This window comes from Salvelinus namaycush, unplaced genomic scaffold (assembly GCF_016432855.1).
Source record: "Salvelinus namaycush isolate Seneca unplaced genomic scaffold, SaNama_1.0 Scaffold867, whole genome shotgun sequence".
In the NCBI taxonomy this organism is placed as follows: Eukaryota; Metazoa; Chordata; class Actinopteri; order Salmoniformes; family Salmonidae; genus Salvelinus; species Salvelinus namaycush.
In genome coordinates, this window is record NW_024061605.1 from 32,885 (window position 1) to 57,761 (window position 24,877).

Consider the following 24,877-nt stretch of genomic DNA (forward strand, 5'->3'; position numbering starts at 1 on the left):
ACGGAATCCAAGGCTGCGTCGCGATTCTCCACCCGTCTCCCAGTGTGCACTTCCACACATTAACAGTCATGGATTTAAAATAATTGTGAATTGGTAAAATCCTTTGCTAGACAGAGTTTCCACCATTGTTAAATCTATGATGTGGAGTGTAAAAGTGCACACTTTGGGAAAAGGGTAAAGAATTGGGAAGCAGCCAAACTGTCACATGAATCTTTCAATAGGAATTTGTGCTTGTTGTTAAATGCCATTTTCACAGTGTTGAAAGGAAAAACCACACAGTAACTGGATTGTCTCATTTCAAGAATGTGCTAACACTTTTATTCTATTGCGAGTGTGATGGATTATACAGTGCGGGGCTTTTTCTGGATTAAAATGGGGTTTAGGTGGGGGGCATGGCCAATGGTGCAGCTGTTGACTTAATCACTGAAATAAAAGCTAGGGAGAATTTTTTTTTTTTTAATTAATGGATGTTGTTTGAGTCACTCAGATAGCATAAACCATGGCAAAATGTGTAGAATTGTAGGACATTTTCTTAAAAGAAAAAAAGTCAGCCTCATTGCAAAATGTGTAGAATTGCAGGAACTTTATTCTCTTTGAGAACTAACAAATACTTAGAGGCCCTCCTGTTGGCCCCAGTGACTACATGTAGCTGTTCTAAAGCAAAGTTCCTGCAATTCTACACATTTTGCAATGAGGCTGACTTTTTTTCTTTAAAGAAAATGTCCTACAATTCTACACATTTTGCAATGACACACAAATCTAAAAGTTTGAGTGACTCAAACAAAATCCATAAAAAAATGTTTTTTAAATTATTCTCCCTGACTGTCTAGCTTTTATTTCAGTGATTGTTAGTTCTCAAAGATAATCCTAGTTATAAATATATAGGCCCATTTATCTTTTCTACATACTTTATATCTGTTTTTAGTCAATCAAGTTTTATTGGTCACATACACATATTTAGCAGATGTTATTGCGGGTGTAGCGAAAATCCTTGTGTTCCTAGCTCTAACAGTGCAGTAGTATCTAAAAACAATTCACAACAATACACACAAATCTAAAAGTAAAATAATGGAATTAATAAATATATAAATATTAGATAACACTGACAAAAAAAATCCGCCCCGAAAATGTTATTTTTTTTATTCATAGGCGGCCCGAAAAAAACTTGGCCCGCCCAAGACTAGTGTTACAAAATATATAGGTCTCCTCCACCAGCTCCCTCTCTCTTAGCCTGGGGGACAAGGTTATAAAAGATACTGCTGAGTCATGCCCTCTGTCTGTCTGTGTCTGTTGGTCTCTGTGTAGGTGTTGTGCTGTCACATTGTGTCCCCTAAGGGAACTATGTTATTCATCTCCAGTCCAAGCGGGCCTCCCTATGGTTTCTTAAATATGTTTTAGCTCAGCGATAGCACACCTGATTCAACTAATGATCAAGAGCTTAAGTAGTTGTGGGGACTCCCGAGGTACTGGGGTTAAGAAACACTGTCATATTTTATTTTTTTACTAGGTAAGTCAGTTAAGAACAATTTCTTATTTTCAATGACGGCCTAGGAACAGTGGGTTAACTGTTCAGGGGCAGAACGACAGATTTGTACCTTGTCAGCTCGGGGATTTGAACTTGCAACCTTTCAGTTACTAATCCACGCTCTAACTACTAGGCTACCTCATGGGAAAGAGCATTCCAACGATCACACAACTTAATATTTATCTTAATATTACATAATAAACAAGATTAATTTTCCAGTCTTTAATGAATCCTGTAATAATGGGAATCTCAATATTCTGTCAATCATTGCCTGATGTAATTTAATGGGGGCATTTTGATGAATCATTTAAAATAACATACATTGGATTACATCAGTTTATAATAGACAATACAAGGAAATCCTGTTAATTGAGGGGGTGATTCACATCCCCCAGTCTAACTCTGCAAAAGATTCAACCTGGGGTGCCAGCCTCTTCATGTGGCTAGCAGATGCCACGTGTGTTGGACGCCCGTAGCGCCAATCCGGCCAAGGTCCTCCAGGCAAATGTGGAGAAGCGTGCCGGGCAGGTGCCGGCTCTGTCGATGTACCCCGAGGCGATGTGGTGGAGCCGTTTGCACCAAACGTGTGATAGTGTCCCGGCATTACCTGGTCCACCTGCTCACTATCCACCAGCCCCACCAGGCGCTCACAGCTACTGACGTAGTCGCTGACCCGGCTGGTGGGCAGCCAGTCGACCATGGCTCCGTCATAGACCACGTCCCCGCTGAACAGCATCTTGTTGTCCCCGTCGTGCAGGCAGATGCTTCCCCGGGAGTGGCCGGGCATGTGCAGCACCGTTAGCTGCCTGTCGCCCAGGTTGATGACATCACCTGAGGGAGAGCAAGGAGAGAGAGACGGGGAAAATGGACTCATTGAGCAATAAGATATTCCAACTGCATTGCAGCACTGACACAGCAGAAGTGTATTGACTGGCGCACAAATTACACAGGGATAGGACGCTAGGTGGGGAGAGTTTGCTCCAACTTTGCCAAGTGAGCAGCAATGAGTGAAAATGAAACAAGACGGGTCAAAAGACCTGCTATGATGAAGAATATGGTTCAGGAGTGTGTGTGTGTGTGTGTGTGTGTGTGTGTGTGTGTGTGTGTGTGTGTGTGTGTGTGTGTGTGTGTGTGTGTGTGTGTGTGTGTGTGTGTGTGTGTGTGTGTGTGTGTGTGTGTGTGTGTGTGTGTGTGTGTGTGTGTGTGTGCGCGTGCGTGCGTGCTTGTTTGTTTTAGACGTCTTCATGGGTCCAAATTCCAAAATGGACCTGGAGCTTTCCCATCCGGACCTGATATGCATCTGTTTTTTTTTAAATATAGAGATCGTTCCAAACGGACCTGAGGACAGCTAGAGCCGTTCCGTACAGACCTGGTCGGATCCAGATGCGGTCCTTCTCCTTTAACTTTTAATTCTGTCATTTTAATTCCATCTTCCATTGATTCGTGTAGATATCTTCAAACTTTTGCCACACACAGAGCGAGGCTCTACGGCTGTAGCTTATTTAAGCAATAATGCCCAAGCAGGTGAGGTATATGGCCAATATACCACGGGCTAAGAGCTGTTCTTATGGACACAGCGCTTAGCCGTGGTATATTGGCCATATATCAAAGCCTCAAGGTGCCTTATTGCTATTATAAACGGGTTACCAACGTCATTAGAGCAGTAAAAATAAATGTTTTGTCATACCCATGGTAAACGGTACGATATACCACAGCTGTAGTCAATCAGCATTAACGGCTCGAACCACCCAGTTTATAATGCCGCTTTGATGACTCATGATTGGTCAACAACAAGCTACACGCTCCACTCTTGTATTTGTATTTATTAAGGATCTTTTCCTGGGGTGCAGCAACATTAAGGCAGTTATATACAAAAACTAAATATTACATGACTACATGTCATAATACTTTTCACAACACATTAAGTGTGTGCCATCAGGCCACTACTCTAGTACCACATACAATACATGACCAAATGTATGTGGACACCTGCTCATCGAACATCTCATTCCAAAATCTTACTCATTAATATGGAGTTGGTCCCCCCTTTGCTGCTATAACAGCCTCCATTCTTCTGGGAAGGATTTCCACTAGATGTTGGAACCTTGCTGTGGGGACTTGCTTCCATTCAACCACAAGAGCATTAGTGAGGCTGGGCACTGATGTTGGGCGATTAGTCCTGGCTCGCAGTCGGCGTTCCAATTCATCCCAAAGGTGTTCGATGGGGTTGAGGTCAGGGCTCTGTGCAGGCCAGTCAAGTTCTCCCACACCGATCTCAACCATCATTTCTGTACGGACCTCGCTTTGTGCACGGGGGCATTGTCATGCTGAAATAGGAAAGGGCCTTCCACCAAACTGTTGCCACAAAGTTGGAAGCACAGAATCGTCTAGAATGTCATTGTATGCTGTATCGTTAAGATTTCCCTTCACTGGAACTAAGGGGGCCCGAACCATGAAAAACAGCACCAGACCATTATTCCTCATCTACCAAACTTTACAGTTGGCATTATGATATCGGGCAGGTATGTTCTCCTGGCATCCGCCAAATCTAGATTCATCCGTCGGACTGCAAGATGGGGAAGCGTGTTTCATCACTCCAGAGAACGTGTTTTCACTGCTCCAGAGTCCAATGGCGGCGAGCTTTACACCACTCCAGCCAATGCTTGGCATTGCGCATGGTGATCTTAGCATTGTGTGCAACTGAGGACAGACTATTTTTACACGTGCTGCACGCTTCAACAGTCAGTCGTCCCGTTCTGTGAGCTTGTGTGGCCTACCACCTCGCATCCGAGACGTTGTTGCTCCTAGACGTTTCCACTTCACAATAACAGCACTTACAGTTGACCGGGGCAGCTCTAGTAGGGGCAGACATTTGACAAACTTGTTGGAAAGGTGGCATTCTATGACGCTGCCACGTTGAAAGTCACTGAGCTCTTCAGTAAGGCCATTCTACTGCCAATGTTTGTCTATGGAGATTGCATGGCGGTGTGCTCAATTTTATACACCAGTCAGCAATGGGTATGGCTGAAATAGCCAAATCCACTATTGAAGTGATGTCCACACACTGTTGTATATATAGTTTATCTACAATACAAAATCCATGTGTATGTGTGTGTGTAGAGTGTGTGTGTTATCATGTGTGTATGTATCATGTGTATGTGGGTGTCTGTGCCGGTGTGAAAAGCAAGAGCAGCAGCATAAATTATAAAATGTAGGCGCTCTCTCTCTCTCTCTCTCTACTGCAGCAGTCACGGTTCTCCTGGCCCTGCCCCTCCCTCTCCTGGCCCTGCCTCTCCCTCTCCTGGCCCTGCCTCTCCTCTCCTGGCCCTGCCCCTCCTTCACTCCCTCCCTCTCCTGGCCCTGCCTCTCCCTCTCCTGGCCCTGCCCCTCCTTCGCTCCCTCCCTCTCCCTCTCCTGGCCCTGCCCCTCCCTCTTCTGGCCCTGCCTCTCCCTCTCCTGGCCCTGCCTCTCCCTCTCCTGGCCCTGCCCCTCCTTCGCTCCCTCCCTCTCCCTCTCCTGGCCCTGCCTCTCCCTCTCCTGGCCCTGCCCCTCCTTCGCTCCCTCCCTCTCCCTCTTCTGGCCCTGCCTCTCCTCTCTTCTGGCCCTGCCTCTCCCTCTCCTGGCCCTGCCTCTCCCTCTCCTGGCCCTGCCTCTCCCTCTCCTGGCCCTGCCCCTCCTTCGCTCCCTCCCTCTCCCTCTCCTGGCCCTGCCCCTCCCTCTTCTGGCCCTGCCCCTCCCTCTCCTGGCCCTAGCCTCTCCCTCTCCTGGCCCTGCCCCTCCTTCGCTCCCTCCCTCTCCCTCTCCTGGCCCTGCCTCTCCCTCTCCTGGCCCTGCCCCTCCTTCGCTCCCTCCCTCTCCCTCTTCTGGCCCTGCCCCTCCCTCGCTCCCTCCCTCGCCTACCCCTGCCCCTCACTCCTCCCTCTCCTGGCCCTGTCCCTTACACTCTCTCTCTCTCTCTCTCTCTCTCTCTCTCTCTCTCTCTCTCTGTCCTGGCCCTGCCCTTACTCCCTCCCTCTCTCTCTCTCCTGGCCCTACCCCTCGCTCCCTCCCTCCCTCTCCTGCCGTTGATTTTGCTAATTTATTAAAAATAAAAAAACTTAAATCACATTTACATAAGTATTCAGACCCTTTTATCATTACTTTGTTGAAGCACTTTTGGCAGCGATTACAACGTCAAGTCTTCTAGGTTATGATGCTACAAGCTTTGCACACCTGTATTTGGCGAGTTTCTCCCATTCTTCTCAAGCTCTGTCAGGTTGGATGGGGAGCGTCGCTGCACAGCTATTTTCAGGTTTTTCCAGAGATTTTCCATCGGGTTCAAGTCTGGGCTCTGGCTCGGCCATTCAAGGACATTCAGAGACTTGTCCTGATGCCACTCCTGCGTTGTCTTGGCTGTGTGCTTAGGGTCGCTGTCTTGTTGGAAGTTGAACCTTCGCCCCAGTCTGAGTTCCTAACCTGCTCCAGAGCACTTTTCATCAAGGATCTCTCTGTACTTTGCGCCTTTCATCTTTTCCTTGATCTTGACTAGTCTCCCAGTCCCTGCCACTGAAAAACATCCCCACAGCATGATGCTTCCACCACCATGCTTCACCGTAGGGATGGTACCAGATTTCCTCCAGACATGACATTTGGCATTCAGGCCAAAGAGTTCAATCTTGGTTTCATCAGACCAGAGAATCTTGTTTCACTGGTGCCTTTCGTGTGCCTTTTACTGAGGAGTGGCTTCTGTCTGGTCACTCTACCACAAAGGCCTTATTGGTGGAGTCCTGCAAAGATGGTTGTCCTTCTGGAAGGTTCTCCCATCTCCACAGAGGAACTCAGGAGCTCTGTTAGAGTGATCATCGGGTTCTTGCTCACCTCCCTGACCAAGGCCCTTCTCCCCCGATTGCTCAGTTTGGCTGGACTGCCAGCTCTAGGAAGAGTCTTGGTGTTTCCAAACTTCTTCCATTTAAGAACGAAGGAGGCCACTGTGTTCTTGGGGACCTTCAATGCTGCAGAAATGTTTTGGTACCGTTCCCCAGATATGTGCCTCGACACAATCCTGTCACAGACAATTCCTTCGATCTCATGGCTTGGTTTTTGCTCTGACATGCACTGTCAACTGTGGGATCTTATATAGACAGGTGTGTATGTTAAATGATTAAGCATCTTGGTGTCTGCGTGCCGGAGGGGAGGCAGAAGGGCGTAAGGGCATATTTACAACTTCTTCCTGACTACTCTATGCCCCGACCGACCCACGCCTCACCGCACAGAGACACCAGAACGCTTTCAGGGATACACTCCACTAATGGGCCCCGAGAGAGAGAGAGACACACACACACACACACACACACACACCACACACACACACACACACACACACACACACACACACACACACACACACACACACACCACACACACACACACACACACACACACACACACACACACACACACACACACACGTTTGCCCTCTCTCTCCCATAAACACAAACGCTCTTCTTCACAGTCATTGTCACATTTAAATTGAACTGTCACACTTACCCTCTTGTTACAGTCTCACTCCACACTCAAAGACCAACCCTGTTCCAGTCAGTAAAATGTCCTAACCCATCTCTCCTCCCTCTCTCTCTGCCTGCAGGACAGTAACATCCAGAAGAAGATAGACCATGAGATCCGGATGCGTGACGGGGCCTGTAAGCTGCTGGCTGCCTGCTCCCAGAGAGACCAGGCCCTAGAGGCCTCCAAGAGCCTGCTCACCTGCAACATCCGCATCATGGCCTTCATGTCAGAGCTGCAGAGGATGAAGGAGGCCCAGGTCATGCAGGAGGGTCGCACTAAGGTCAGAGGGTAAACGGGCAAGGCAAGGGGGCGGGGTAGGAACTTAGAGGCGCATAAATGGAGGTATACCCATAGGGTGAAGGGTTTAATGTGTTCTAAGTGTGCAATTGAGCAGGGTTTACAATTAGAATTTCCGTTGTCATCCTCTTCTTTCTGTCTCTACTAGGTCAGCGGATGCAGGGGCCCACGGACGACAGACTACCCTGTAAAGGAAAGGTGGCCATCTCAGGTAGGCCCCAGGTGTGTGTGTGTGTGTGTGTGTGTGTGTGTGTGGTGTGTGTGTGTGTGTGTGTGTGTGTGTGTGTGTGTGTGTGTGTGTGTGTGTGTGTGTGTGTGTGTTGTGTGTGTGTGTGTGTGGTGTGTGTGTGTTTACCTATGTAAAGGAAAGATGCATGTCTACCCAATAGCAGAGCTTCATGTAGTCCACTTCATCAGCCCCAGGCCCTGACACCCTGTCTCATCTCCTATTATGCCATGCATATGCTGTCCGTCATGCTGAGGGGGGCAGGCTCATGATAAGCAAGATCGTCTCTGGGTCTCTTAGCCACCCCCCAAGGAGGACCCCGCACTAGGGAGGGGTGAGGGTATGTGGTTATGGAAAGGGGTGAATTTAAAGGGTGAGTGGGATAAGGGGTTAGGCTGGGTGTAAGGGGGGAGAGGGAGGACTGGGTTTGGGGGGAGAGGGAGGACTGGGTTTGGGGGGAGAGGGAGGACTGGGTTTGGGGGGAGAGGGAGGACTGGGTTTGGGGGGAGGGAGGACTGGGTTTGGGGGAGAGGGAGGACTGGGTTTGGGGGGAGAGGGAGGACTGGGTTTGGGGGGAGAGGAGGAATGGGTTTGGTGGGGAGAGGGAGGAATGGGTTTAGGGGGGGATGGGTTTGGGTTTGGGGGGAGAGGGAGGACTGGGCTTGGGGGGAGAGGGAGGACTGTGTTTGGGGGGAGAGAAGGAATGGGTTGGGGGGGATGGGTTTGGGGGGAGAGGGAGGACTGGGCTTGGAGGGAGGACTGGGTTTGGGGGGAGAGAAGGAATGGGTTGGGGGGATGGGTTTGGGGGGAGAGGGAGGACTGGCTTGGGGGGAGAGGGAGGACTGGGCTTGGGGGGAGAGGGAGGACTGTGTTTGGGGAAGAGAAGGAATGGGTTGGGGGGGGAATGGGTTTGGGGGAGAGGGAGGAATGGGTTTGGGGGGATAAGGAATGAACGGGTGAGGATGACGTTAGGGGGGGAGGGAATGAGGGGGTGAGGATTTAAACATTTTATTGTTTAAAGAAATTATGCAAAAGAGGTGGCAAACAAGTTATGCTGCTCAGCTGATTGGTTGACATATTGTCAATGGAGAAATGTTGTGACTAAACTTAACACAAAGAAAAATAACTTGTATTACCAAATAAAGATAAATTACATAAAACACAATGGAAAAATACTTTGGAGTACCTTAAATGATACCATGGGCAGAAAACCTAATTAATCTCCATCGTTCATTGAAGGTGATGGGTCATTTATAACAAAACCTTTCGATATTGCCAATCATTTCAATGACTATTTCACTACTAAAGTGGAAACACTCAGACATGAAATGACAACATTGAACAGTGAACCATCATATTTTTGTATAAAAGATCTAATAATGAAAGAAGAGGATTGCTGTTTTTATTTTGGTCAAGTCCGTGTGGGAGAGGTGGAAAAGCTATTGATGGAAACTGTTGAGAATGGTAGCAGACTGTGTTAAAATATACTCAGCAAAAACAGAAATGTTCCTTTTTCAGGACCAAGTCTTTCAAAGATAATTTGTAAAAATCCAAATAACTTCACAGATATTCATTGTAAAGGGTTTAAACACTGTTTCCCATGCTTGTTTAATGAACCATAAACAATTAATGAACATGCACATGTGGAATGGTCGTTAAGACACTAACAGCTTACAGACGGTAGGCAATTAAGGTCACAGTTATGAAAACTTAGGACACTAAAGAGGCCTTTCTACTGACTCTGAAAAACACCAAAAGAAAGATGCCCAGGGTCCCTGCTCATCTGTGTGAACGTGCCTTAGGCATGCTGCAAGGAGGCATGAGGACTGCAGATGTGTCCAGGGCAATAAATTGTAATGTCTGTACTGTGAGACGCCTAAGGCAGCGCTACAGGGAGACAGGTTTGACAGTTGATCGTCCTCACAGTGGCAGACCACGTGTAACAACACCTGCACAGGATCGGTACATCTGAATGTTACACCTGCCGGATGGGTACAGGATGGCAACAACAACTGCCCGAGTTACACCAGGAATGCACAATCCCTCCATCAGTGCTCAGACTTTCCGCAATAGGCTGAGAGAGGCTCAACGAGGGCTTGTAGGCCTGTTGTAAGGCAGGTTCCTCACCAGACATCACGGTAACAACGTTGCCTATGGGCACAAACCCATCGTCGCTGGACCAGACAGGACTGGCAAAAAGTGCTCTTCACTGACGAGTGCGGTTTTGTCTCACCAGGGGTGATAGTCGGATTCGCGTTTATCGTCGAAGGAATGAGCGTTACACCGAGCCCTGTACTCTGGAGCGGGATCGATTTGGAGGTGGAGGGTCCGTCATGGTCTGGGGCGGTGTGTCACAGCATCATCAGACTATTTACACAAATATTTACAAATGTTAAGTTTGCTAAAAATAAACGCAGTTGACCGTGAGAGGATGTTTCATTTTTACATGTCATTTAGCAGACGCTTTTATCCAAAATGACTTAGTCAGGCGTGCATTTCTTTTTTTTAAAATGTATTTATGGTCCTGGTATTCGAACCCACAATCTTGGCATTGCAAGCACCATGCTCTAACAACGGAGCCGTATTACCACCCCTATTTGCTATATCTTTAACCAAACGTATAGGAGAGTGTGTCCACAGGCATGGAAGGAAGCTAAAGTAATTCCACTGCCTAAAAATAGTAAAGCACCCTTTGCTGGCTCTAACAGCCGCCCAATCAGTTTGCTGCCTATTCTTAGTAAATTGATGGAGAGGATTGTGTTTGACCAAATACAATGCTATTTTTCAGACAAGTTAACTACTGACTTTTGTCGTGTCTTTGGCTATGCCGGATTAAGTGATATGACATGCTATTCTATAAAATCCTTTCTCTGTAATTAATATTACCTGATTGAGCTAATCATGTAAATGTAATTAACTAGAAAGTTGTGGCACACGAAATAATATTTATAGAGCTGTTATCTTCCGAATAAACTCTTAAAGACCTAGTAATATTTTACATCAATGGCAGTCAATGTTAATCGTCACATTATTTCAGTCTCATCTGAAAGTTGTAAATTCTTGGTTATCTTCACGAACCCTGGCTAACAAGTTGAATCAGCAATACAAAATTGGGTTTAATTATTTATTTACTAAATACCTAACTAATCACACAGAATTACATATACACAGAATGAATCATACCTTGATTACCAATTATGTCATAAAGGAAAACGTCCCTGGTGGGTTGGGTTTGAGTGAAAGAGCGGGAAGACTGAGGAACAAAGGGAGAAGCTGTGCTATCGTAAATACAATATCCTATGCATTCTAAATTACCGCCCATTTGGAAAAGGAAAATGCAATAAATATTTACTCTGAGCTGCGCTTCAATAGGTTGGTGGTAGATGGAAGGCCGTGTTGCCCAACAGAGTCCTTTGTCCTTTGAAGAGTGTCTCTGGTGGTGAACGGGATACGTTGTAGTGTCGTCGTTGTGTGGTAGACGGGATACTCTGTCTGTCCTTTCCTAGCCCACATTTACAGCTGCTGTTGCTAACTCAACGGCTAGGATGTCTCACTTCTTTAGTGAATAAGAGTTCAAAGTTCATACCATTCACAACCAAAGCTCACGCTGAGGTTGGCTTAGTTCTGTAGTTGACATGTTAGTCCTTTTTAACGTATGGACCGTCGTCCTCGGAACAGGAGGTTACATTTTTGTCAAGGGCTTTAAATAGTGGAGGGAGAAGGGTGTGTTTTCATAGTTTTATAACCCATGTCTCTTCACAGGGGCGGGCCACTGATTAGCAGAGCCCTAACCTTATGAAAACCCAAATCTCTCATTTGGAAGCTAAAATTACATTTAATCTTTTCACCAATAATTTTAAATTCAAAGATTTAAATTGCTCAACAATTCCATGTGAATCTGATAACTCTGTGTAGACTTTCCACTGTAGAGTTTGTCATCCTATCATTGATGAGAATGTCTCAGATGACAACCGAACTGACATCATATTCATTAAGTACCAACGCATATGTTCAACTGGTCGGATTACGAAAATATGGTACATTTCCCCCCAACTTCTTTGATGTTCCCAGACTCTGTTTAACAAAGGCTATTCAAGAGTCCCTCTGTAGAGTCAAGAGAGAGAGGGAAGGGAGAAAGTTATTTATGGGGGGGGGGGTCATAAACCTTACCCACAGGCCAGTGTCATGACACTTTCATCATGGGTATAGAGGGCACTCAACTACTACTGCACTGACTTAGATGACTGATGATTGGTTAATGGTAATGGATAATAAGTTGGAGCTATATTGTTAGGTTTCAGTGCAGCCTTTGATGTTATTGATTATAAATAGAAAAAACAAACTTGCAGTGGCTTTACATCACCTGTCATCACATGGTTGGAGAGTTATTTATCCCCCCCAAAAAACAGAGAATATTATTCAATGGAAGCTTCTCTGACATCAGATATGTACAGTGCGGTGTCCCTCAGGGCAGTTGCCTTGGAACGTTACTCTTCTCTATTTTTACAAATTATTTGCCACTGGTCTTACACAAAGCTAGAATGAGTATGTATGCGGCTGATTCCACACTCTACATGTCAGCACCCAAAACCAGTGAGCTCACTGAAATTTGTGTTTGATTCAAAATATTTAGTACGTTGACATGCACAGTAATAATTCGATATTCAACTGATTATGTCAGTAGGCAGATTATGCAATAGTCATGTAAACACCTTATTCTACTTATCTTAATCGGCGTACGGTCAAAATCGAAATAAGCATCTGCTGATTAAAACACCTGGTTTTCTGGGCAATCTTTTGAATTATCAGGACGTGTAAACATCTTAATGGGCATTCCAGTGGTGTATCTGATCTGCCAGCACCGGGAGCTCAAATCTCTCTCTTTAGCGCGAGTGAAGTGAGTTCGGAACTGGATGTACATGTCTTAGAAGTAGTTTTCACAAACAAACATATATTATGTCCGAAACTCAGAACAAATATGCTTCCCAAAAATAACATGGTCGCTGTGGTAGAACGTTTAGTTTGATTGGCAATTTTCGGCATTGATCAGAGTGCCATCAGGTAGCCTGATTTCAGATGTGTCCATGTAAACAGGATTATTAAAGAAATCGTTCTTCTTCCAAAGCATTTAAATGTTATAATCAAACTATTATATTAATCTGAGTATCCACAATAGTCTCATTATTGTTTGCATGTGAACATACTCCTACTCATTAAAGGGTGTGATCATTGCGCAAGTTGAGGAAGCCAAACTTCTAGGTATAACATTGGATGGTCAGTTATCATGGGCAGTGGTCTGTTATACAATATATTTTTAGACAAAAGTCAACTGTACTAGTTGTTCAGGCTTTGGTCCTATCTTGATAACTGTCTGGTAATATGGTCATGTACTGCAAAGAAAGACCTAGCAAACCTGCAGCTGGCTCAAAACAGAGCAGCACACCTTTCCCTTAACACACCCATCATTTTTTGTTGTTGTATTGTTTGTATAATGTTTTAGTTGCATTGTTTGGATATCGTTGTATTTTACATTTGTGTGACTTTCCTTGTCTATCAATGTTTTGTTACTTGCCATGTTTTTTGTGGACCCTACGAAGTGTAGCTGCTGCTTCGGCAAAAGCTAATGGGGATCATAATAAACTAAACGAAATAAAAGGATGAGGGTGGGAGTAGAAAGGAAAATAGGTAATTAAAGGATTATGATGAACTGCGCTGGCTCAGTGGGAGGACAGGAGGACAGAGGGCTCTGAGGCCTGTCTGTCTGCTTCGGACTGCTCTCAGATAGAGGGGCACACACACACACAAAGGGAGTTGTTGAGTTGATGAACAGAAGTTGTGACTTATCATTGATTGACTGGGTAGACAGGAAGCCATTTAGCTAGTAAGCTCAGTTCAGAGCATGGACTATGTTAGACTAGACATCCACTGTACAGAAATTCATCATACACACACAAGCGCGCGCACACACACACAGATCACACACCACACACACACAGATCACACACCACACACACACACACAGATCACACACCGAGTGGCATTATGACAGTGACTGCCTGATGGAGGAGATAAAAGATCAGGGATCTGTGTGTGTGTGTGTGTGTGTGTGTGTGTGTGTGTGTGTGTGTGTGTGTGTGTGTGTGTGTGTGTGTGTGTGTGTGTGTGTGTGTGTGTGTGTGTGTGTGTGTGTGTGTGTGTGTGTGTGTGTGTGTGTGTGTGTGGTACGTGTTTCTGTGTGTGTGTGTGTGTGTGTACGTTACATTTGTGGCTGATTTCACTGTCACTCTGACTGTCCTTTGTCATTGCAGACCTGCGGATCCCTCTCATGTGGAAAGACACAGAGTACTTCAAGAATAAAGGAGGTGAGGAGTCAGTGTGCAAGAACTGGTGTGAATAGACTCATCAATGTGCTATTATCCATTGCTTTGATTTTGTGTGAAGAGATGTGATGTGAGTCAACTGAGTGAGTGAAGCCATGTGAATCGATTCGAATTTGGGTAAAGTGGTATCCACAAAGCCTCCCAGGGTAGGAGTGCTGATCTAGAATCAGTTTAATCTTTTAGATGATAATGAATAACATTACATGGACAGGTGGGAGATCGGATCCTATGTCAGCACTCCTACTCTGAGACGCTTTGGGCCCTGGGCAAGAAAACTCTTAATGTATTAGAACTGAAGCACTGAACATTTGACCATAACAGTTCATGCTCTTTTAAAAAGACGTGTAGATCTTAACTTCTATACGGCTATTGAAATGTATGTACGTTTCTATTTTTCCCTCTGTAAAGTCAGCAGCTCACTGACAAGCAGACATTCCAACAGTAAGTGATTGGGTATGATGGCCTCGGGCTTAGAAACCTGCCGCGCAGACAGCCCTCTTCTGTTCTGTTGTCTTTGTCTGTGCTACTGCAGCAAAGAGGCCTGGATCTGCGTAGGATCTGGTAATTGTAGTTCTAGGTGCTCTTTTGATACTGCTGTGTTCTGGTTTATATTGACTGCTACGTGTTATGGTAAAAAGACTCCTTGGTGAGGTCTGAAACCCGACTCCTTGGTGAGGTCTGAAACCGACTCCTTGGTGAGGTCTGAAACCCGACTCCTAGGTGAGGTCTGCATGAGCTAATAGATCTATACGCATACTAATGAACTCCAGGGACAGGAGCCTTGGTGGAGCTTAATGAGGCAATTAGTGCAGGTTGTTAAGTGCAGTGGGAAGATAAGGAAGCCCAAGATGGCAAGGACAGAGTGTGTGCTTTTGATACATGCATGCACATACACACCTGCACTCACACTCCCAAATACATTTAGTGTAAAATGATACACTCACACTCCCAAATACATTTAGTGTAAAATGATACACTCACACACCGTGCTGCATGTGAAGAACACTCTTAAAGCTACTTAGGCCAGACTCTCACAGTGCGGCTGTCCAAGTCCAACAGCTGCTAGAGTTGGTGTTGTTCCTCCCAGTCTGGCCAGTGTGACAGCCAAACCCACAATCCTCCAATCATTTACTCTGTAGCCTCCGTCTGTTTAAAACATCCACAGAGGGTGCAGATAGTGCCAGAGGAGTTCTCAAGTGGGGAAATCTAGTCAAATGTCTTCCACATGCTGCTTTTCTCACTTCTCTCTCTCTCTCTCTACCTCTCTCTCTCTCTACCTCTCTCTCTCTCTCTACCTCTCTCTCTCTACCTCTCTCTCTACCTCTCTCTCTACCTCTCTCTCTACCTCTACCTCTCTCTCTACCTCTACCTCTCTCTCTACCTCTACCTCTCTCTCTACCTCTATCTCTCTCTACCTCGCTCTCCCTCTACCTCTCTCCCTCTACCTCTCTCCCTCTACCTCTCTCTCTCTACCTCTCTCTCTCTACCTCTCTCTCTCTCTCTACCTCTCTCTCTCTCTCTACCTCTCTCTCTCTCTCTCTACCTCTCTCTCTCTCTCTACCTCTCTACCTCTCTCTCTCTCTCTCTCTCTCTACCTCTCTCTCTCTCTCTCTCTCTACCTCTCTCTCTCTCTCTCTCTCTCTACCTCTCTCTCTCTCTCTCTACCTCTACCTCTCTCTACCTCTCTCTACCTCTCTCTCTACCTCTCTCTCTCTCTCTCTCTCTCTCTCTACCTCTCTACCTCTCTCTCTACCTCTCTCTCTACCTCTCTACCTCTCTCTACCTCTCTCTACCTCTCTCTCTACCTCTCTCTCTCTACCTCTCTCTCTCTCTACCTCTCTCTCTCTACCTCTCTCTCTACCTCTCTCTCTACCTCTCTCTACCTCTCTCTCTCTCTCTCTCTCTCTACCTCTCCCTCTCTCTGTCTACCTCTCTCTCTATCTCTCTCTGTCTACCTCTCTCTCTATCTCTCTCTGCCTACCTCCCCCTCTTCTCTCTGTCTACCTCTCTCTCGCTCTGTCTACCTCTCTCTCTACCTCTCTCTCTCTCTCTCTCTACCTCTCTCTACCTCTCTCTCTCTCTACCTCTCTCTCTCTCTACCTCTCTCTCTCTCTACCTCTCTCTCTCTCTCTCTACCTCTCTCTCTCTCTACCTCTCTCTCTCTCTACCTCTCTCTCTCTCTACCTCTCTCTCTCTCTCTCTACCTCTCTCTCTCTCTACCTCTCTTTCTCTCTCTACCTCTCTCTCTCTCTACCTCTCTCTCTCTCTACCTCTCTCTCTCTCTACCTCTCTCAGAGCTGCATCGGTGTGCAGTGTTCTGTCTGCTCCAGGTGGGGGCGGAGATCCACGACACAGACATGGTGATAGTGGACCGGACACTCACCGACATCTGCTTTGACAACACCATAGTGTTGTAAGTCCTATTTGGGTTGTGTTGTATCTAAGGCTGCGTTTACACAATTATTGGCAAAAGAGCTAATCTGATTGGTCAAAATACCAATTAGTGGAAATATATCAGAATTGGGCTGCCTGTGTAAACACAGCCTTGCTGTCTTATCTTTCATATAGAGAGTGTTGTTTGGTCTGTATAAGGGCATGTTTATTTAATGTCATGATTGTATGATAAAGATAGATAAGATTAAGGTAGATAATGGATATATTTTTGAAATCCTGTATCAGTAACTGATACATATATAGTACCAGTCAAAAGTTTGGACACACCTACTCATTCAAGGGTTTTTCTTTATTTTTACTGTTTTCTACATTGTAGAATAATAGTGAAGACATCAAAACTATGAAATAACACATATGGAATCATGTAGTAATCAAAAGAGTGTTCAACAAATCAAAATACATTTTATATTTGAGATTCTTCAAAGTAGCCACCCTTTGCCTTGATGACAGCTTTGCACACTCTCAACCAGCTTTACCTGGAGTGCTTTTCCAACAGTTTTGAAGGAGTCCCCACATATGCTGAGCACTTGTTGACTGCTTTTCTTTCACTCTGTGGCCCAAATCTTCCAAAACCATCTCAATTGGGTTGAGGTCGGGTGATTGTGGAGGCCGGGTCATCTGATGCAGCACTCCATCACTCTCCTTCTTGGTCAAATAGCCCTTACACAGCCTGGAGGTCTGTTGGGTCATTGTCCTGTTGAAAAAACAAATGACAGTCCCACTAAGTGCAAACCATGTGGGATGGCATATCGCTGCAGAATGCTGTGGTAGCCATGCTGGTTAAGTGTGCCTTGAATTCTAAACAAATCACTGACAGTGTCACCAGCAATGTACCATCACACCTGCGCCTCCATGCTTCACGGTGGGAACCACACATGCGGAGATCATCCGTTCACCTACTCTGCATCTCACAAAGACACGGCGGTTGGAACCAAAAATCTGAAATTTGGACTCATCAGACCAAAGGACAGATTTCCACCGGTCTAATATCCATTGCTTGTGTTTCTTGGCCCAAGAAAGTCTCTTGTTCTTATTGGTGTCCTTTAGTAGTGGTTTCTTTGCAGCAATTCGACCACGAAGGCCTGATTCACACAGTCTCCTCTAAACAGTTGATGTTGAGATGTCTCTGTTACTTGAACTTTGTGAAGCATTTATTTGGGATGCAATTTCTGAGGCTGGTAACTCTAATGAACTTATCCTCAGTAGTAGAGGTAACTCTTGGTCTTCCTTTCCTGTGGCGTTACTCATGAGAGCCAGTTTCAACATAGTGCTTGATGGTTTTTCCGACTGCAGTTGAAGAAACGTTAAAAGTTCTTGACATTTTCCGCATTGACTGACCTTCATGTCTTAAAGTAATGATGGACTGTCGTTTGTCTTTGCTTATTTGTTCTGTTCTTGCCATAACATGGACTTGGTCTTTTACCAAATAGGGCTATCTTCTATATACCCCCCTACCTTGTCACAACACAACTGATTGGCTCAAACACATTAAGAAGGAAAGACATTCCACAAATGAACTTTTAACAAGGAATACCTGTTAATTGAAATGCATTCCAGGTGATTACCTCATGAAGCTGGTTGAGAGAATGCCAAGAGTTTGCAAAGCTGTCACCAAGGCAAAGGGTGGTTACTTTGAGGAATCTCAAATATAAAATATATTTTGATTTGTTTATCACTTTTATGATTACTAAATATTCCATATGTGTTATTTCATCGTTTTGGTGTCTTCACTATTATCCTACAATGTAGAAAATAGTAAAAATAAAGAAAAACCCTTGAATGAGTAGGTGTCCAAACTTTTGACTGGTACTGTACACTGACTGTACAAACCATTATGAACACCTGCTCTTTCCATGACATAGACTGACAGGTGGATCCAGGTGAAAGCTATGATCCTTTATTGATGTCACTTGTTAAATCCACTTCAATCAGTGTAGATGAAGGGGAGGAGACAGGTGAAAGAAGGATGTTTAAGCCTTGAGATTATTGAGACATGGATTGTGTATGTGTGCCATTCACCAGTTGAGGGTGAATGGGCAAGACAAAATATTTTAGTATGGTAGTAGGTGCCAGGCGCATTGGTTTGTGTTATGAACTGCAATGTTGCTGGGGTTTTCACGCTCAACAGTTTCCCGTATGTATCAAGAATGGTCCACCACCCAAAGGACATCCAGCCAACTTGACACAACTGTGGGAAGCATTGGAGTCAACATGGACCAGCATCCCTGTAGAACACGTTCAACACCTTGTAGAGTCCATGAGCTGACAAATTGAGGCTGTTCTGAGAGCAAAAGGGGCTGCAACTGAATATTAGGAAGGTGTTCTTAATGTTTGTACACTCAGTGTACATTCTGTGTATGTATAAGCATGTGTTTTCGGTGTGTGTGACTGTGTGTGTTTGTATATATTTGTTTTTGCTGTGTGCATGCATTTCTATGCACGTATAACTGTGTATCTCTCCATATGTGTTTGCCGTATCAAGCAGCGAGGCCAGCCGGGATTTGAGCTGCGCGTGGAGATGTACAGCTGCTGTTCAGAGGAGGACTACTCGACAGGGAGCACGTCTCGGAAACTAGCCAGCAAACTGAGCAGCTCTCTGGGCCGTTCGGCAGGGAAGAAGCTCCGCGTCGCCATGGACCCTGGAGCCTGCAGCCCCATCAGCAACGGAGGAGGAGCCACGCTGCTGCTGCCTCTGCCCACAGTGGTGTGAGTGTGTTTATGTTGTGTACACACGCTACTTCTCTAGTGATATTCACACACCCTGAGACGTATTTCTAGGCATGTAGTGTACAGTCATTCATACAGACACACGTATGCAGTCCTGCAGCGAAACACCCACACAAAGTCACTGACGTAGACACCGACGTGTGTATTTAGTACCACAGTCACACAGCTCACCAGTGCCTCTGCCATGTGTTCTGTTCACAGGGGACCGAAGTACCATCTCTTGGCCCACACCACCCTGTCACTGTCACACGTCCAGGACAGCTTCCGCACACATGACCTCAGCATCTCGGGCAACGGTAGATCACAGTAGGGATGTGGTTTATCCATGTACAGTAAATATGGGTCAGACTTCTCTTTCTCTCCCTCCCTCTGTTTCAGTACCTCTCGCTCTCTCAGCCCTCCACACCTCTCTGATTCAGAGGGGTTGGGTTAAATGCAGAAGACAACATTTTGGTTGAATGCATTGTTGTGCTACTGACTAGATATCCTCTTTCCCCATGTCTTTCTCTCTCCATTTATCCCAGTCTCCCTCCCTCTCCCAGCCACGATGTTAGCTGTCTGACAGTCATTGTCAAGGTCATAGTAATAAATTGGAGTCAGTGCTGTGTAAAACTCCAATGATGAGGTGTACAGGGGAGTAGACACCATGACATGTGCTGCTGCTTAATTCATTGCCCCTTACTTACAGCTGTAATAAAGTTTGATGGGCACTCCACTGTTGTTCGGGGCTCACCTTGCAGCTGTGACACTTTTATTCCCTGCTATGTGTGTGTGTGTGTGTGTGTGTGTGTGTGTGTGTGTGTGTGTGTGTGTGTGTGTGTGTGTGTGTGTGTGTGTGTGTGTGTGTGTGTGTGTGTGTGTGTGTGTGTGTAGATGTTTCATTCCTTTCTCTCTCTATCCCCCTGTCGTTCCCTGTAGAGGAGTGTTCACACTGGGTGCCTCTCTACGGCAATGTGTGTTGTCGCCTGGCTGCCCAGCCTCACTGTATGACCCAACAGATGATGAGCGGCTGCTTGAAGGTCAAGGTGAGGGTGTCTGTGTGTGTTTGAGAGGATAGCAAGGCATGTCTCTCTCTCTCTCTAATTAGCGTCTCTATCTCTCACAGCAGTTTGGAGGTGACCCTCAGAGTTGGACAAACGTCTACGGCGTCCTTAAAGGGACAAACCTTTTCTGTTACCACCGGCAAGAGGATGTAGAGGCTAACATAGAGCCGGCTTTTACCATTTCCATCAATAAGGTCAGTGGATGGAGAAAAAAAACGTCCCACATACGCACACTCTCAACATGAAACAATAAAGCATGCTAGCTGGTGGCCCCTGACCCACAGCAAAAGTCCTCATTCAGCTTCAGACAGAGACAGTTCTGTAGAATCATGCATCAATCAGCAGCTCTGACTGCTCTGCTCTCAGGATCAAGCTGAACCCAGTGAGGCGGAACAGGGCACTGCTGCCACCTACTGGTGGGGATGGGGAAATACATTTGGAGTACTGTCTTTAGGGTGTCACAATAATATCTCCTTTCTCCTGAAATGTACACTCGTTTACTACTTCCCAAAGCATTGGATTGGTGGAGGCAGGGGCTACAGGAAGTTTCCACCCATTATACCAGTCATTTCCTTTCAAATTAGTGAAGGGAAGTGAACATGTGCACACTTTGGGAGGAATGAGAGACAATTGGGACGTATTTAACTAGGCAAGTCAGTTATGAACAAATTCTTATTTACAATGACGGCCTACCCCGGGCCAAACCTGGACCATGCTGGGCCAATTGTGCACCGCCCTATGGGACTCTCAATCACGGCCGGATGTGATACAGCCTGGATAGCTGATAACTGGGACAGATTCATGCTTGAGGTTACTTGAGTGGACTTGGCATATATGTCACTCACTGCTCTGTGTGTCAGTAAGTGCATTCACGCACTGTGAGTTGACGAGAAATAAATGCTTTGATGCTTAAATTCATCTTTTTTGGGGGGTTATTGAATCATTTGGTCAAATGCAACACTATTAGCTGATTGTGTGTGTGTGTATCCGGTGTGTTAGAAGACGAGAATACGGGCGTCAGAGAAGGACCGCCACAATAAGGCCCAGAGTATCTGTATCAGTAACCATTATGGAGGAGAGGAGGTGACCACACACTCTCAGCAGACAGTCGTGAAGACACACACCGCTGGATGGAGGCCTTCTGGCAACAGTTCTATGACATGAGTAAGTAGGCTGATCACATGATTAGGGGCCTGAGTTCTTCATTGGTGAGCTCAGGGGAAAACTCCTGGCCCTAGAGTAGACATACACACCCTACACTATAGGTCCTGATATGCTCTTGTTCATGTGCTCATTGACTCCTGATGTGTCGTTCGTGGTTTTCTCAGGTTGATTGGATGTTGGAAGATGACTGACAGTTTCCTTCTTCCCTGCAGGCCAATGGAAGCAGTGCTGTGACGACTTAATGAAGATTGAGCTGCCATCGCCCGGAAACCAACCCTGGTCACCATCGAAACAGGGTTCTCTTTACCACGAAATGGGTAAGACAGCGACCCAAATTGTCCATAATACTTTTTATATGATTCAGTAATATGTTGTGGACACTTAGACTTGAGTTTCTTTCCGCTTTTATTTATTAGTAATAAATCTAGAACATATAGTAATTGTTAGTTAGTTATAAGTTTAGGGTTACAAAAATCATAGCTTAATAATAGGTTAATAGGTTTACAAAAACAAATACATTTAAATATATACGGAACAAAAATATATAAATACAACATGCAACAATTTCAATGATTTTACTCAGTTACAGTTCATATAAGGAAATCAGTCAATAGAAATAAATAAATGAGGCACTAATCTATAGATTTCACATGACGGGGCAGGGCGCAGCCATGGGTAGGCCCACCCACTTGGGAGACAGGCCCAGCCAATAAATAAAAAATCCCGGAAAAAATGGCTTTATTACAGACAGAAATACTTCTCAATTTCATCAGCTGTCGGGGTGGCTGGTCTCAGATGATCCCACAGGTAAAGAAGCCGGATGTGGAGGTCCTGGGCTGGCGTGGTTATACGTGGTCTGCAGTTGTGTGGCTGGTTCAATGTACTGCCAAATTCTCTAAAACAACCTTGGAGGCGGCTTATGGTAGAGAAATTCTCTGTCAACAGCTCTGGTGGACATTCCTGCAGTCAGCATGCCAATTGCACACTCCATCAAAACTTGAGACATCTGTGTCATTTTGTTGTGTGACAAAACTGCACATTTTAGAGTGGCCTTTTATTGTCCTCAGCACCAGGTGCATCTGTGTAATGATCATGCTGTTTAATCAGCTTCTTGATATGCCACACCTGTCAGGTGGATGGATTATCTTGGCAAAAGAGAAATGCTCACTACCAGGGATGTAAACAAATGTGTGGGCAAAATCTTAGAGAAATACGTTTTTTGTGCGTATGGAACATTTCTGGATTTTTATTTCAGCTCATGAAACATGGGACCAACACTTTAAATTTTGTTCAGTATATTTCCAGAGGATTATAGTCCCCTTAACCACATGCGTGTTTCTGACTGTTCTAACAGTGGTGGTACATATGCATGAGCTCTCCATCGGACTCTACTCTGAGCTGCCTGCCACCACACTAGCACACCAACCAACCTCTATGCATAATGGATGGAAGTGTTCTTTTCTCTGACGTGCTGACTCTCTCTCTCTCTTCCTTTATCTCTCTCTCTCTTTGTGTTTCTCATTCCTTCCTTTTTGGCTATCACCTTCCCTGCCACTCTCCCTTGTTCCTGTGCTCAAATTACATTTCCCCCCTTTTTCCCACCATTATCATTCTATTCCCATCATTGTTAATTTTACACTCCAATGGAATTCTAATATTCATACATTCTAAATGAACTCCTTTTTACCGCGTTATGCACATCAATTATTCCCCAAATCATGTATCACAACTTTATTTCACCCTGCCCGTCAATGCACATACCTGCCCCCCCCCCTGGACCCTAGCCCCCCTCACCATCCCGTCCTGTGAGGGTATCTTGCTGCAGGATAATGCTGTGTCTGCTGAGATTCGTGCTCTGCTCTCCTCCTATTACAACGACAGGTGAAGTACCAGTGGGGTCCACTCACACACTGCAGTATTGAACCTGACCCCACCCCCCCCTTCAACTAGCATCACCAAGTCTAGGTCTAGCCTCTCTGAACTGTATTCCACTGTCTCAGCGTTATTAGGACGGTCTGTCCGACCACAGTAATGACTTTCCTCTGTTCCTCCTAGTTATTGACACCTCTGATGACATCAGTACGGTGACGGACATCCTGGCGCGGCGGATGGAGGAGCTGGAGCTGAGGAGCCAGCTGGGGACCCTCTTCCTCCCTGGATGTCCCTGTTCGAGGAGTCTCCTGGTTGCCCCCGCACCCACAACCGCCTCCCCCACAGCCCCCTGCGCTGCCCCCGGCCCGGCCTGCTCTCCTCAGAAGCCAGCCTGACCTCGGACAGCGACAGCCCCTGCAGCACCAGCCCTTGCTCCCGCTACAGTGGCTGGGCAGAGCCCCTCTCCCTCTCCTCCCCCTCCTCACACTTCCGCCCCCGCACCCTCTCCCTGGACGCCAAGCTCAGCACCCTCAGGGGCAGGGGGTATGGAGGGGTGTTACAGTGCTCCTGTCAGCCCCCCTCCTCCTCCTCCCTTGCCCCCATCCCAGCCCAATGCGTCCCCCAGGCCACCCTGTCCTGCTCCAGCTCTACCTCCAGTAACAGCTCCAGCGAGGGCAGCCACAGCCCTGAGTTGTCAGACGGCACCCCTTTCTCACGCCCCTCTTCGGCCCGTCAGAGCCTCAGGAACTTGAGGGCTAAACTGGACCCCCGGAATTGGCTCCAGAGCCAGGTATAACCCAGCTCAGACCCCACTCATCTAAACCACAGAGCCAGGTATAACCCAGCTCAGACCCCACTCATCTAAACCACAGAGCCAGGTATAACCCAGCTCAGACCCCACTCATCTAAACCACAGAGCCAGGTATAACCCAGCTCAGACCCCCAGATCACCCAAGGTCCTGGTAAGAACTGACAGGAAGGAAGCCCCACTTCCTCTCTGATGAAAGGGCGTTGGTATTAACTGGAATGACTTCACTCTAATGACAGGAGAATTGTGAATTGTCAGTGTATGGAATGTTTAGTATCTGAATGTGGTCAGAGGGTTGTTGGTGTAACTTGTGATCTATTCAAATGGCTAGACCCACTGTCGCCTGTAATAGCAATTAAATCCTGCCAGAAAAAGTCCTCTGAAACTACTAATACACTGATTTGCTTATTGCATGATAGTGCTCGAAGTCGAGGAATGTGTTGTTTCAGATCTTTAAACTTCTCAGAAAGTGACTGAATTTTGAAAGCTCAACTTAATGCAACTGTGCTCCCATTAATTTACTGTGCTACTTGTTACTACTGTGATAACATCAGGGTCACTTCCTCGGCTGGGTTTCCAGAACTTCCCCTACATTCATTAACACATTGTAGGCCTAATACACATCAACCAATATTTGAGTTCACCAGGACATTCCGTTAAGAAACTGACAACAATTATTTGTACCAATGTATGGAGTAATTATAATGAATTGAAGGAAGCCTAAGGTAATGTACTACATAATCACGAGAAGCCATATTAACTCCTGTGTTACACTGCCTCATTCAAGTTCCGGGGTGCAAATGTACTGACTGAAGAGCGTAGAACCTGGGAATGTGC

The 24,877-nt window shown here is 46.0% G+C and overlaps 1 pseudogene; it reads left to right on the plus strand.

Moving 5' to 3' along the window:
- The first annotated feature begins 3,037 nt into the window (after positions 1 to 3,037).
- Positions 3,038 to 23,510, plus strand: LOC120043095 (annotated as a pseudogene).
- Positions 23,511 to 24,877: the final 1,367 nt, after the last annotated feature.